Raw genomic sequence first — 12340 nt, 5'->3', positions numbered from 1 at the left:
ATGCTGGGTCAAATGACTATAAGGGGTTCTTTCACTATGAACACCTGGGTTGGGTTATTTTGACCCAACCGGTTTGTTTATTTTTTCACTTCATCGAACATTCTGGATTCTTCACTCGTCTAGTCGCCAGGCGGCCACGCACCTCGCAGCAAGCAGGATTATAAGGTAAATTAATAATATGATTATATAATTATTTACCTTTACTTTTAATAAGTTGTGTTTTAGAGCGTACTGATTTCACTGTTTAATGCAATATTTGATATGTCGCTGTGCGGGGTTGGCATTTTATTCCGTGAATGACGAACAAACTTAAGCAGCCTAGCGATGAACTTTTTTGCCTCAACAATCGCTTTATTGTTATATAAAGTGTGTGTGTGTGTGTGTGTGTGTGTGTGTGTGTGTGTGTGTGTGTAGTGTTATTTGTATAATTTACAGTATACATATGGCCTTTATTTTAACGCCTTATGGAAAGAGTAGGTCAGAAATACGGGGGTAAGTTCCTTTACTGTCTGCATACTGTATTGCTTTGTAATGTTTTGTCAAAATTAGATCATTTCATACAAAAATTGATCTTTTAAGGGCATTTTTTTTTATAAGTAAATGTTTGCGACGTGCCGAATCCAACGATAGATCCATATGTTTTATGTTGAGCATTTTCGCGGTTTTTTCCTTGAGGTAACTTATCTGCATTAGCTAAAACGCTATGTCCCTTACTTTAATAATGTTAAACCACAATATGACTGGTATGTACTATTGTTTATTACTTAAATGTAATGTTGTCTTAGCTACAGTATGTAAAGTTAGACTTAATCTCTCGTGGTGTATGTGGCCGTTCACATGTCGCGTTTTTTGCGCACTGAAGTTCGTTATTATACGCTCATAATGGAAGCTCATTTTTTCCAGGCGCGGGACATGGTTGCTTAGCAACGGCAGACGCCATGGGAGAGCAAGCTGTGTTTTTGGAAAGAAAGCGACGCGTCTTGCGTTTTCACGCGTTTTTAGGCGCAGCATGTGAACGGCCCCTTAAGGGGGTGTGAAGGTGTGAACACACCGTTACTCTTCCTCTATTTTAGACAGTGAATGCCTGTGTTGCATTACAAACTAAGAGACCAGTATAAACCTTAAACTTATTGAACCACATTTGTTTTTCAGATTTGATCAGATTTCACAAGACTTTAGGAAGCTATATCCAGAGGCAGACTTTTTGAAGACTGGGCTACAGTTGCAGACCTAATTCTTGCCAGTTCTCAGTGAGGTGCATTCAGAGCTGGGTGACATGACTTGAGGTAAGCTTTTTCTTATAATATGTCAATCTATAAAACAACATGCAACTGTATTTGACACAGATCAACTGGTAAATACAATGGTACAGTAACACTTAACTAGTTGCTTATTAGCTTGTATATTGGCTGTTAATTAGTACTTATGAAGCACAAACTGATGCCTTATTCTGCATGAGCATATTCTACATCCCTGAATCTGACCCCATACCTAAACTTAACCTGCAGTAGTTGAATGAGGGTGGGAATTAATTTGCATTATTTAAAGGAATGAAGAAATCTTCATATGAAAGTGTTTCAGTTTGTTTTGATTATAAAATATGGTTCACAGTTTGCATATTATTCCTATGGTTTAGATGCTAAAGAGGAAAGTGCTTTCAAAGTCCTGTCCACTCTGGATAAAAACTCTTCAGACCCACAACCACGGAATCCCGGAGGCCATTCATTGACGTACAACCTGTAAGTTTTGTTTTACGTTTTCTGCTCTAATAAGGGTGTATGTATATATATAAACACAGTGGTGGCCAAAATTCTTATAACAGTTGTATTTTCACCAGCTAAAAAATGATTTTAAGTCAGTGTTTTTTATCTTTTGCTGTAGTGTGTCAGTGAGAAATATCAGTTTACATTGGCACAACAGCCAATCCTCCACACAGAGATCTGATCTCATCAACATCCAGTCTATCTGGAATGACATGAAGAAACAGAACAAACTGAGACAGACTAAATCCAGAAGAACTGTGACAACGTCTCCAAGATGCTTCAAGAGACCTACCTGCAAAGCTACCTGAAAAACTATGTGCAAGTGCACCTAGTGTAGGGCAAAAGCTGCTTTAAACACAAAAGGACGGTCAAACCAAATGTTGATTTAATTTAGTTAATCAAGGTTAATTGATTAAGAACATTTATTTATGACATTATTTTTGACAGCGTCATTTTATGACATTTTTAGACAAGTGCTTAAAACTTTTAACAGTATTGTAGCTTTGCAGTTAGGTCTCTTGGAGCATCTTGGTGACGCTTTCACAATTCTTCTGGATGATGATGAGATCAGATCCTGTGTGGAGCACAGAACAAAAATGTCACTGGATTATCACAATTAATGGCAAAATGAATGGAAATGTAAACCGATATTTCCTACTGACACACTACAGCAAAAGATAGAAATCACTGACTTAAAACCTTATTTAGCTGGTGAAAATACTAGTTTTCTAATAATTTTGACCACAACTGTATGAAAAGTTGAGAAGTAAAATGAGCATTTATTTCATGCCTCTGTGTTTATGTTCATAAAATACACTTACCTTAAAATGTAATGTTGCAAGACTAAATGCCGTATAATTAACAGGTGGGGACCAACATGGTGGATTTGAGCCTTGGGATGAGACAACAACATTTCTAGACCTTCGCCATTGTTCCAGGCCATGCCATTGAAGCGGACTTGTTTCCTGGGAATTTCTCCAGCTTGCAGTATATCATATTGATGGACATAAGTCTTCATGTGTGAAGTTTTTTTTTTGGCCACTTGAAACATGTTTTAAATTGTAAGAATTGTCTGATGGACTTTTTGTTTGGCTTAGTTTTAATGGCACAATGTTTGGAATGATTCTAATGTGGTAATAATTCATTTTTGAGTGTTCTGCTGCTGCAATGTTGACATAAAGAATATGAATATAGTGTGCCTTGTTTACAGTTTTGTGTTTAAAAGAAACTGATCTACTAAAACCGTTATTTGTGTCTTTAAGGGTTGGACAAAATGTGTGACAGCTACACCTATTTGAAAACTGTATTAAAAAGAAATATGAAAACTCATTAAAATGACATTTACATATTCATTTTTTTGTGTTGTGTAACTGTATTACAGAAAAACAATAATAATTTTACATTCTTTTGTGATTTATATATTATTATTGGTAAATAAAAAGGTAGCAAGGCAATTAGACAATAAATAACCCAATATTTTGGTAGTTTTTAACCCAGCAACACAGTTAATCTGACCCACTGGTTGGGTCAAATAAACAACCCAGCATTTTGGGTCAAATGATTTAACCCAGCACTTGGGTCAAAACAACCCAACGCGTGTTCTGTCCCATAGTTACCCAGCAGCTGGGTTATGGTTGGGTTATTTTTTAACCCAGCACTTTTTAGAGTGTACTTTCAGATGATATATAAATTTCAATTTCCAAAAATTACCCTTATGACTGGTTTTGCGTTCCAGGGTCACATATATAATTTTTCAGGTTAAGAAAATGTAAAAAGTGTCAGATTCCATCCAAAGCATTTTTTATGTATTCCTCTGATTGTTTCAAAATACCATCTTACATAAATTAAATTGCAAAAGTATTTTGCTTCCCCATGGCTGAGGGTTGCGCAGTGTGTATGCGGAGGCAGGAGGAGATTATTTAAAAGCATTACAAAAACCCATTACTTGCCTTCATGAAATCCTTAGAAGCAGATTGGATATGGAGCATGGTCATTTTCCATTGGATAACTTGATATACACTTTGCACATGCAGGGCTAAGCTGGGTCCGGCGCAATGGCACACTGAGCCGATGGAAATATGGCCACTATTTTCTACCTTAATGTTGCAGCCGATGAATTATATTGGCTCAAGGCATTCAAGAACTGCTGTGACTCACTGACATGAAATGTTGCTCATTTATTTGCAGGCAGCTCCGCTGACTCTCCGACAGCTTCAGTAGCCTGGTCCAAGTTGCTGAGATGAAAAAAGACCTACAAACAATTTGAAAGTTACCTTTTAAGACAGTTATATTGCATTTGATTTATTTTTCCACTTCTTTTTCTTCACTAGACTAGTATTGACGGTTGCAAAAGGGGGTTTTCGCAGCAATGCCATAAAATAACTATTTTTGGCGCCCCAAATGAACTTGCGAATGGTGTGACAAAAGATGGTAGAGCCTATTAATCAGTTTACACTGAATGCAGCGCAACGCAACATGACAGGACAAACTTATGGCAAGCCAAGAGGGTCAGAATGATGCCATGTTGATGGCGTTTAAAACCGTATTAGCACTGTCAAATATGCTGTCCTGACAGCAGACGCCATAAAAAATACACAGAAATCTTAAAAAACTGTATTTAACTGCGTTTTAGTATTTGTAAAAAGTGCAGATTTTAACGCCATTCATTTTGCCACAGGACTAAAAAATTAAAAATGCAGTTTTGATTGTCTTTGTAGTAAATAGAGAACAGAACCATAACAGACTAATTCATCAGATCGTTTTAGCGGAAGAAGTGCTTGTCAACCAGGGTTGCCAGGTTTTCACAACAAAAATTTATGTAAAATACACATTTTTGGCATGGTTCCCCTTGTAAAATTCACATTTCAGGGTCTAAATATCCACGGACATTAAAACAACCCCCAGCAACTACTAAATTATATTAAATTATTATATTTATAACTACCTGAATTAATCATGAATTACAATAGGAATATGTGTTAATAAAGCATTTATTAACACACTATTACTATATTTCTACATAATATATATAAATGTACACTGTAAAAAGTTTTCACCAATTTCAACTTAAAAACTTAAGTTTAGCAGCTGCCTTAAAATTTTAAGTTAAATCAACTCATTTTTATTGTAATAAGTTAAAATGACTTGTAGTTTTAAGCTGATTTAACTTAAAATTTTAAGGCAGCTGCTGAACTTAGGTTTTTAAGTTGAATCCACTGATCTATAATAGAGAACTGGATTGCTCATGACGTCATAAAAGTGAAGCCACCACAACGCCATTTTAGTATTCCCTAGGATTCGCATACATTCCATTGAATGAATAGGAAATTATACGCGTTCATTGAGAAAACATCACATAACTAGTCAGCGTTTTGATATCTGAAGTCTCACTGTACATTTTCACAACGCAAACGTCCTAAGCATGTAAACGGTTATTTGTTTATTGTCGGGAATTCCCTCTGCTTATTAAAAATGTACGTTCATAAAGCCTACATTACAGTCATGTACATCAGATAAACATAAACATCGGGCGTTCAACATATGTTTACAAAAGAAAAAGTGCTCATAAATCTGAATGAAGACATTAATTCATCTTAGTACAGTTATTCACTGTTTATGTCATTTTGTTGTATTTATTCGTACAGTAGGCTAACTGCATGCTTCAACAATACTTTTATTAATTCGTTTATTATATGTTATATTATTATATATTCGTTATTAACAGTATTAATTTTGAAGCAGGTAATGATTTGTTCGTTAAATTAATAATTAATTCAACATATACACAGCATTTTACTCACGTGGAAACGGTAATGTTAGTAAATCATTACAGAATTCCCTGATTTGAAGAGTCTGAAATAGATGCTGCTCATTAAAAATATACGCACCATAACTATACCGCTGACTACTAAAGGACATGAAGCTTTATTTCAAAGATATTAATTTATAGTATAACGAGCAATATTGCACAATCAAAACAATTTCAGATGGGCTACTAATACATGGTTTTGTTTATAATTTCCTGCATAATTAGGTACATAAATAAATACATTTTCGTGGATCAGTTAACTCACCTGTGTCTGCAAGTGCGCGGCTGACACACCCACCTAAACGATTTCAATATATATCGCTTATCCAGCCCGAAAAGACCGTAAACATTCTAGATAACATCTTTAGTATAATTTATTTACACACACATATCCTAAAATCTAATGCTGTATGAATGAAACGCTTCAAATCGGGTGATTTTAGGTCAGTGGTTTACATGCGAAATCAATGGCGCACTCTGCCAGTAGGGAATAGTAAGATGGCGGATCGAACACTTGGTGAACTTTTTAAAGTGTACATTTAAATAGTTCATTAATCATTTACTTACACTTTGTAAGTGATGTCATGAACCACTGATGACAACTAAATAACTGATTTGTAAATAATATAACACTTAATTTGGAAATGATCAATTAAAAAATCAAGAACAAAACATTTATAGCTGCATTTATGAACTACTTACTACTGTCTATTAATGTAGAGATACTGATTTATAAATTATGTGTTGACTATTTACTAATACTTAACTAATGGTCCATAGTGTGTAGTTATTGTGTTACTGAATAAGCATTGAAAAATCACACCGTTTGTCATTTATCTTTATTTCTTTTTGTTCGGATTTCGATTTGTTGTTAAATCCAACTTGAGTGATTCAAATAAAGAAATATTCCAAGCCCAGAGTCGTTATTATTTAAAAATAACTTTTTCTTAAACCAGTGATATCCTCAGCATCTGAATGCAGTTATTGAATAGCACATTGTAGACAGATTGCAGGTTAATCCTAATAAACATGACACTACAATAAAAATATTAAAACACATTTAAAACAGTGTATTTTTATAACTTCAGCAGCGTGCAGATGCTTGTTTATGTCAGGCCTGCGGCAGCAGCAGAGCAGATAATTGCTTGGCTTGTATCTTCTATATTGGGAAAATAATCTTGTTATTACGAGGAAAAATAATGAGAAAATATGTCATTTTAACAAGATAATTATGTTGTTTTAACGATGTAACATCTTGTTATTATGAGAAAATATCATGTCATTTTAACAACATAACATCTTATTATTACAACATAATTGAGTGGAAAAAATTATCTGTGTGTGGCAGCAGTGCGTCACCATATATTTGTTTGTTAAACAGAAAATATGCTCTCTCACTGGTTGTGGAAACCAGTGGGCATTGCTCATTATATTACAAGGACAATGCTGTAAATAACATGTTTTTTTTTACAGCGCCATTAAATAACAGGACGCTGTAAAAAACACTGCTTCTGACCTTCGTGGATTACCACAATGAGTAAAGGATATATTAAATTGCAACAGTTGTTTTTCATGCCCAGTGTAGACAGTTTTAAGCTGTTGCAAGTGTATGTAAACACAATTTATCTACAGCATAATTCTGTCCCTCTTGGCTTGCCATAAGTTTGTCCTGTCGCGTTGTGTTGCACTATATTCAGTGTAAACTGATTAATAGTCTCCACCATTTTTGTCCTGCCTTTTGCACGAGGCATTTAAAGTTAATTTAGAAAGCTAAACAAGGTGTCTTCTATCATTTTGTATGTAAACGTGATTTATCTATAGAATAATTCTAACCATCTTGGATTGCCATACTACGTTTTTACACAAAGTGTAAATTAAATTTCAACAGTGGTTTTGTCGCATCCAGTGTAGACAGCTTTAAAGGAACACTCCACTTTTTTTTGGAAATAGGCTCATTCTCCAACTCCCCCCGCGTTAATAAGTTGAGTTTTACCGTTTTGAAATCCATTCAGCCGTTCTCCTGATCTGGCGATATCACTTTTAGCATAGCTTAGCATAGATCATTGAATCCTATTAGATCGTGCAGCGCCTGAAATTAGTTCCCAGCTAGGTTTGCATTTGCACATGTGCTGCGTGATATTACTGCGCCTGCGTCTGCCATGTTACGGCAGCAAACGTCCTTGATTATTACACCGGAATGGAAGTGTAGTTCCTAATCTTATCGGCCTAAAAAAATCACAGCTTTACATTTTCCGCTGGTATTAGTACACGATATAACTACAGAAGAGTCAAGTTTTAAATAGGACAAATATCGAATCTCGTTGGTCATTTTTGAACGCGATGCTATTGGTCTAATAGGATTCAATGATCTATGCTAAGCTATGCTAAAAGTGATATTACCAGAACAGGAGAACGGCTGAATGGATTTCAAAACGGTGAATCTCAACTTATCAACTCAGGGGGAGTGTTCCTTTAAGCTACTGTAACGTGTATGTAAACAAATTATCTACAGCATAATTCTGTCCCTCTTGGCTTGCCATAAGTTTGTCCTGTTGCATTGTGTTGTGCTACATCCAGTGTAAACTGATTATTAGGCTCTACTATTTTTGTTGTGCCATCAGGCATTCAAAGTCAAGTTGGAGAACAAAAAAATCAGGACGGTGTATTTGATGGCACTAATTCTGTTTTTATAGCTGTCGAATACAGTGCTTTGTATGTAAATGCGATTTATCTGTAGTGTAATTCTGACCCTCTTGGATTGCCATACTACAATCTGACATTCTAAGGATAAATAAAATTGCAACAGTCGCTTTGTCCCGTCCAATGTGGACAGCTTAAGCTGTTGAAATTCAACAATGGCCGCATCCGATGTAGACATGTTTTCTGTGAAGAACATTTTATTAATACAATTTTTTTCACAAACCGTCTTATTTTTAACGTAAGAGTTGTAAATTTAATAGATCTGGCTGTCATGTAATTCGCTTCCAGCTATTCTTAGATGTACAATACAGCTTGTTTTGTGGCTTGATATTGCAAACTGGTGTGTCTTACCATATTATCTAAATGTATTATCTTAATTAAGAGCACACTGATTTGTAGTGCAAACTGTTTTACCGTTTACTGCACTTTGTTCTTTATTTCCTACAGTGGCTAATAAACCGCAATTCTCTCACATTCACAGAAAATAGCTTACTTTCACATTGAAAAATAAAATAAGGTGGAATAAAATACCTTTTATGGAATAGAAAAATTGTATGGATGTTAAAGGTGCCAATAAAGATACCATTTTCACTGACAGATAGTTGGCCTAGATATTAAAAGCACACACATAAACAAAATTTTAATCAAAAGGTTTTCAGAACCCATCATGCATTCAGACTCCCTATAAAGCAATTGTGAGGACAAATTAAAAATATGGCAGAAAGATGACCCCTTTTTTCCTTTCCTTACTCTTTTCTCCCCGGACACCACCATTTCTAGGCCATCTCTGGCAGCACGAAGCACACAAATGTATCAGAATGATTCAAATAAGCTTCCTTCTGCCTATTTCAAAAATTCATCATGGGTTTGTGTGCACAAAACAATGTTTTTGTGGGCTCATTTGCCAATATATTCATAACTTTGACAAAGAAGAAAATTGCAGGTCTTATGCTCACAAAATAGCAGAAGTTAGTTTAACGGCATGTGTATATTCTTCCATTTCTAAAAAGATAATAAATAGAGTAAGAATGAAAAGTGTCCCACTTTGCTGTTATATCAGTATTTCCTAATACAAACCTACATTTGCCTACACAAGCAGCATATTTTCATAAGCAGTGAGGGTGTTAGACCTGACAGGAAACTGTGATATAAACAGTACATCTTTCACAGCAGCACAGAAGCGTCTTCATTTGTAGGTTTAGAAATGATATGCCAGGACTGTTCCAGTGTATTCCTAAGCCTGGAAGACGGTGAAAACTGTCATCCACGTTTTTCATAAGAAACATTTTGTCAGCTTTTTTTCCTCCAGTTACGTCTGCTGGGTGCACTCTTAAGAAGACAGCAAATTTTAATATCTCTCATAACATATGGTGTTCTGAAACACTCAGCGAGTGATCATGATAACCAGTCAATCTTAGCTATAAAACAATTATCCTGCCTAATTGTGTTAGGGCTGTAGATCACTGAAACAACCGGCTGACAAATTAAAGTTTTACTACCTTTCAATTCAATCAAAGACGATCAGAATCAAAGATGAAAGGACTTTTGGCTGAAGCAGCAGGTGCTTTTGTCTGTATGTGTGTGTGTTTGTAGGGGTTTAAATGACTAAATGTCCCTACAATGTAGGCAAAACCCCATTAGCACATTGACATTGTGACCTCCAGCAATTAAATTTGTCTTCTAACCAGCTGTGACTGTGACAGCCGATGAGCTAGTATACTACCATACTGCACTTACGGTTTCTTCCATGTGAATATATGGCAACATCCACCAGCTCTGACAGACATTTTTAACTCGAATGTGGAAGGTTTGTCGGCCGCTTCTTGTTATTTAAGCTATGTCTTGAAATGTGCAGTCAAATTAGCAAAACTGCAGAAATTTCTCACACAGAAATGACATTTTAAACCAAGTAGCTTTTTGTTTCAGTGCGGCAAATCCGTGTAACCAACTGTAACCTGCTGTGAAATCTGTCTGAGAACTTTTTTGCCCTCACATGAAATTCCTAATTGTGTGGATTCCTAGAGAAATGACTGTTTTCTCCCACAAAAATTAGAAATTGCCGATTTCCAATGGTGTAACTCTTAATATGCTTGCTTGATATTGCAAACTGGTATTTGTTGTCGTATAATTTTAAGTAGGGGTGTAAGCGTGTAGTAATCTCCAGGTAAAACTGATCAGGCAAACCATAAGTTGTAGAGACTTGATACTTGGAGGAATGGTACTCCCACCGTCTACAATGTCACCAAGGCTCAGACCAATCAGCCTGATGGGGGCACTATAACGATCAAAATGTCTTATGTCATTGGAATCCTTTGCTCACACTGGACAAAACGCGTGCCTCGGATTCGTACGTGACCCTATCGAATTTTTCAGGTATTTTGCATTTTTTGATAAACCTGAACTTTGTGAACTAGTCCTAGATTTTTCGCCCGATCGGAACCAAACCAAAGATTCTTCATGGGAGAGTAAATATCAATAATTATCAAGAAAAAAGTTAACTTTTGTCTCTCCTTCGCAAAGGGATGCCAAAACATTCGAAAGGGGTATGGTTGCCTTTACTAAAACAGCTATAACTTTTAAACAGAATGAGATATCTTCACCAAACTCACAACACGTATGTAAGAGACGAATCTGAGGTCACATGAAAAAAGTAATAAAGCTTGGCCACTTGGTGACACTATAAGAGGGGAAAAAACATAAAAATGTCCATAACTACGCAATCGTTTTTCCCGATTGATGTGAAAATCAGTATGCTCTTGATCCAACGTGCCACAAGTGGCTATAAGGACATTTGTGTATCTCAAAAAACATGGCCGCCATTGGCCGATGAACTTTGAGCACCTATTAGACTAAGACTAAGGTTAACGGGGTCGATCTGAATAAAGCTAGGTGGGCCTGTTTGACTTGCGCCCCTAAAGGTCTGTAATAAATTTGAAAAGAAATCGGCCACTTGGTGGTGACATTTTTTTTAAGGCAGAAATTATTGTATATTGCGTGGATTTTCACACATGCACATGATATTCGTATCATATGATTGACCTCCTCATTCTGAACAACTTTGCCTCTAGAACCACTGGTGTCAATCAAACTGTGTTTTCCTGCAGGATTAGTTTGGTCTTTCAAACAGGGTAATACTGTGTCTAAGTCAAAAGAGAGAGACAATGTGTTGTCCCGAGGACTATTGTTTGCAAAGCCACAGTCTGTGTATGCGAATACTTCAATTTGAGGGAACTGCTCACATGTCTGCTATCACAAAGTAGTTCTGTAAAATCTGTTCATCTTTTATCTATTCAGAGTAAGCGATAACACATTTTAGAATCATTTCAGCTGAATATGGTATAAAACTTGAAATCTCTGATTAGTAATGCTTGGCCCGTCTTCAAACGAGTCCTTCAGACTTTGCTGAGTGTGAAACCTTGTATGAAAATCATCGGATAAATGCAGCTGACCCTGGTGCTTTCTAACGGATGGCTGTTGGTTTGTGGTTTTGTTCTACTCTGGAGTGTGTTCTGTTTGCGCCCATTCACGGCAAGTGAAAAGACTGATCTGTGGTTTGTGGCAACTAGGGGATTACTGTTTGATTCGTGACTTTAAAGCTACAGACTGGAGACAGTTTGTTAAAGGATTGAGAAAAATGTAAACTTTTCCGAACTAGTCTTAGGTTTTTCAGCCAATCTAGGAAAAACCACTGCAGTACAATTCTCTGGACTCTCAATAAATAGATAAATAATAAATAGTTTAATTTGCCCTTTGGTAAGCGATAATGGGGTCTATAAAGCCTAAATGAAAACTCACAACTTCACAAAACCTGGTGATCAGACAACAGCTGGTGCTGTAACAGTTATAAATGAAAAAAACAACAACATATTTCTATGTCAAATTATCTGTATTTGCCAAAAATGCTTTTTTAATCATTGATTTAAAGGCCTGCTAAATAATATGTAATATCTTTTTTCATATGTGCTTAAATGCCTTATAGCGCTTACATTAAAATAGGGTGGATATGATAACAAATTATTTTTAATGGACTATTTTAACAATGTCCTTACTACTTTTTAGGGCCTTGAAG

This window comes from Garra rufa, chromosome 11 (genome assembly GCF_049309525.1).
Source record: "Garra rufa chromosome 11, GarRuf1.0, whole genome shotgun sequence".
Taxonomy (NCBI): domain Eukaryota; kingdom Metazoa; phylum Chordata; class Actinopteri; order Cypriniformes; family Cyprinidae; genus Garra; species Garra rufa.
Note: the sequence above shows the minus strand (reverse complement) of the source record.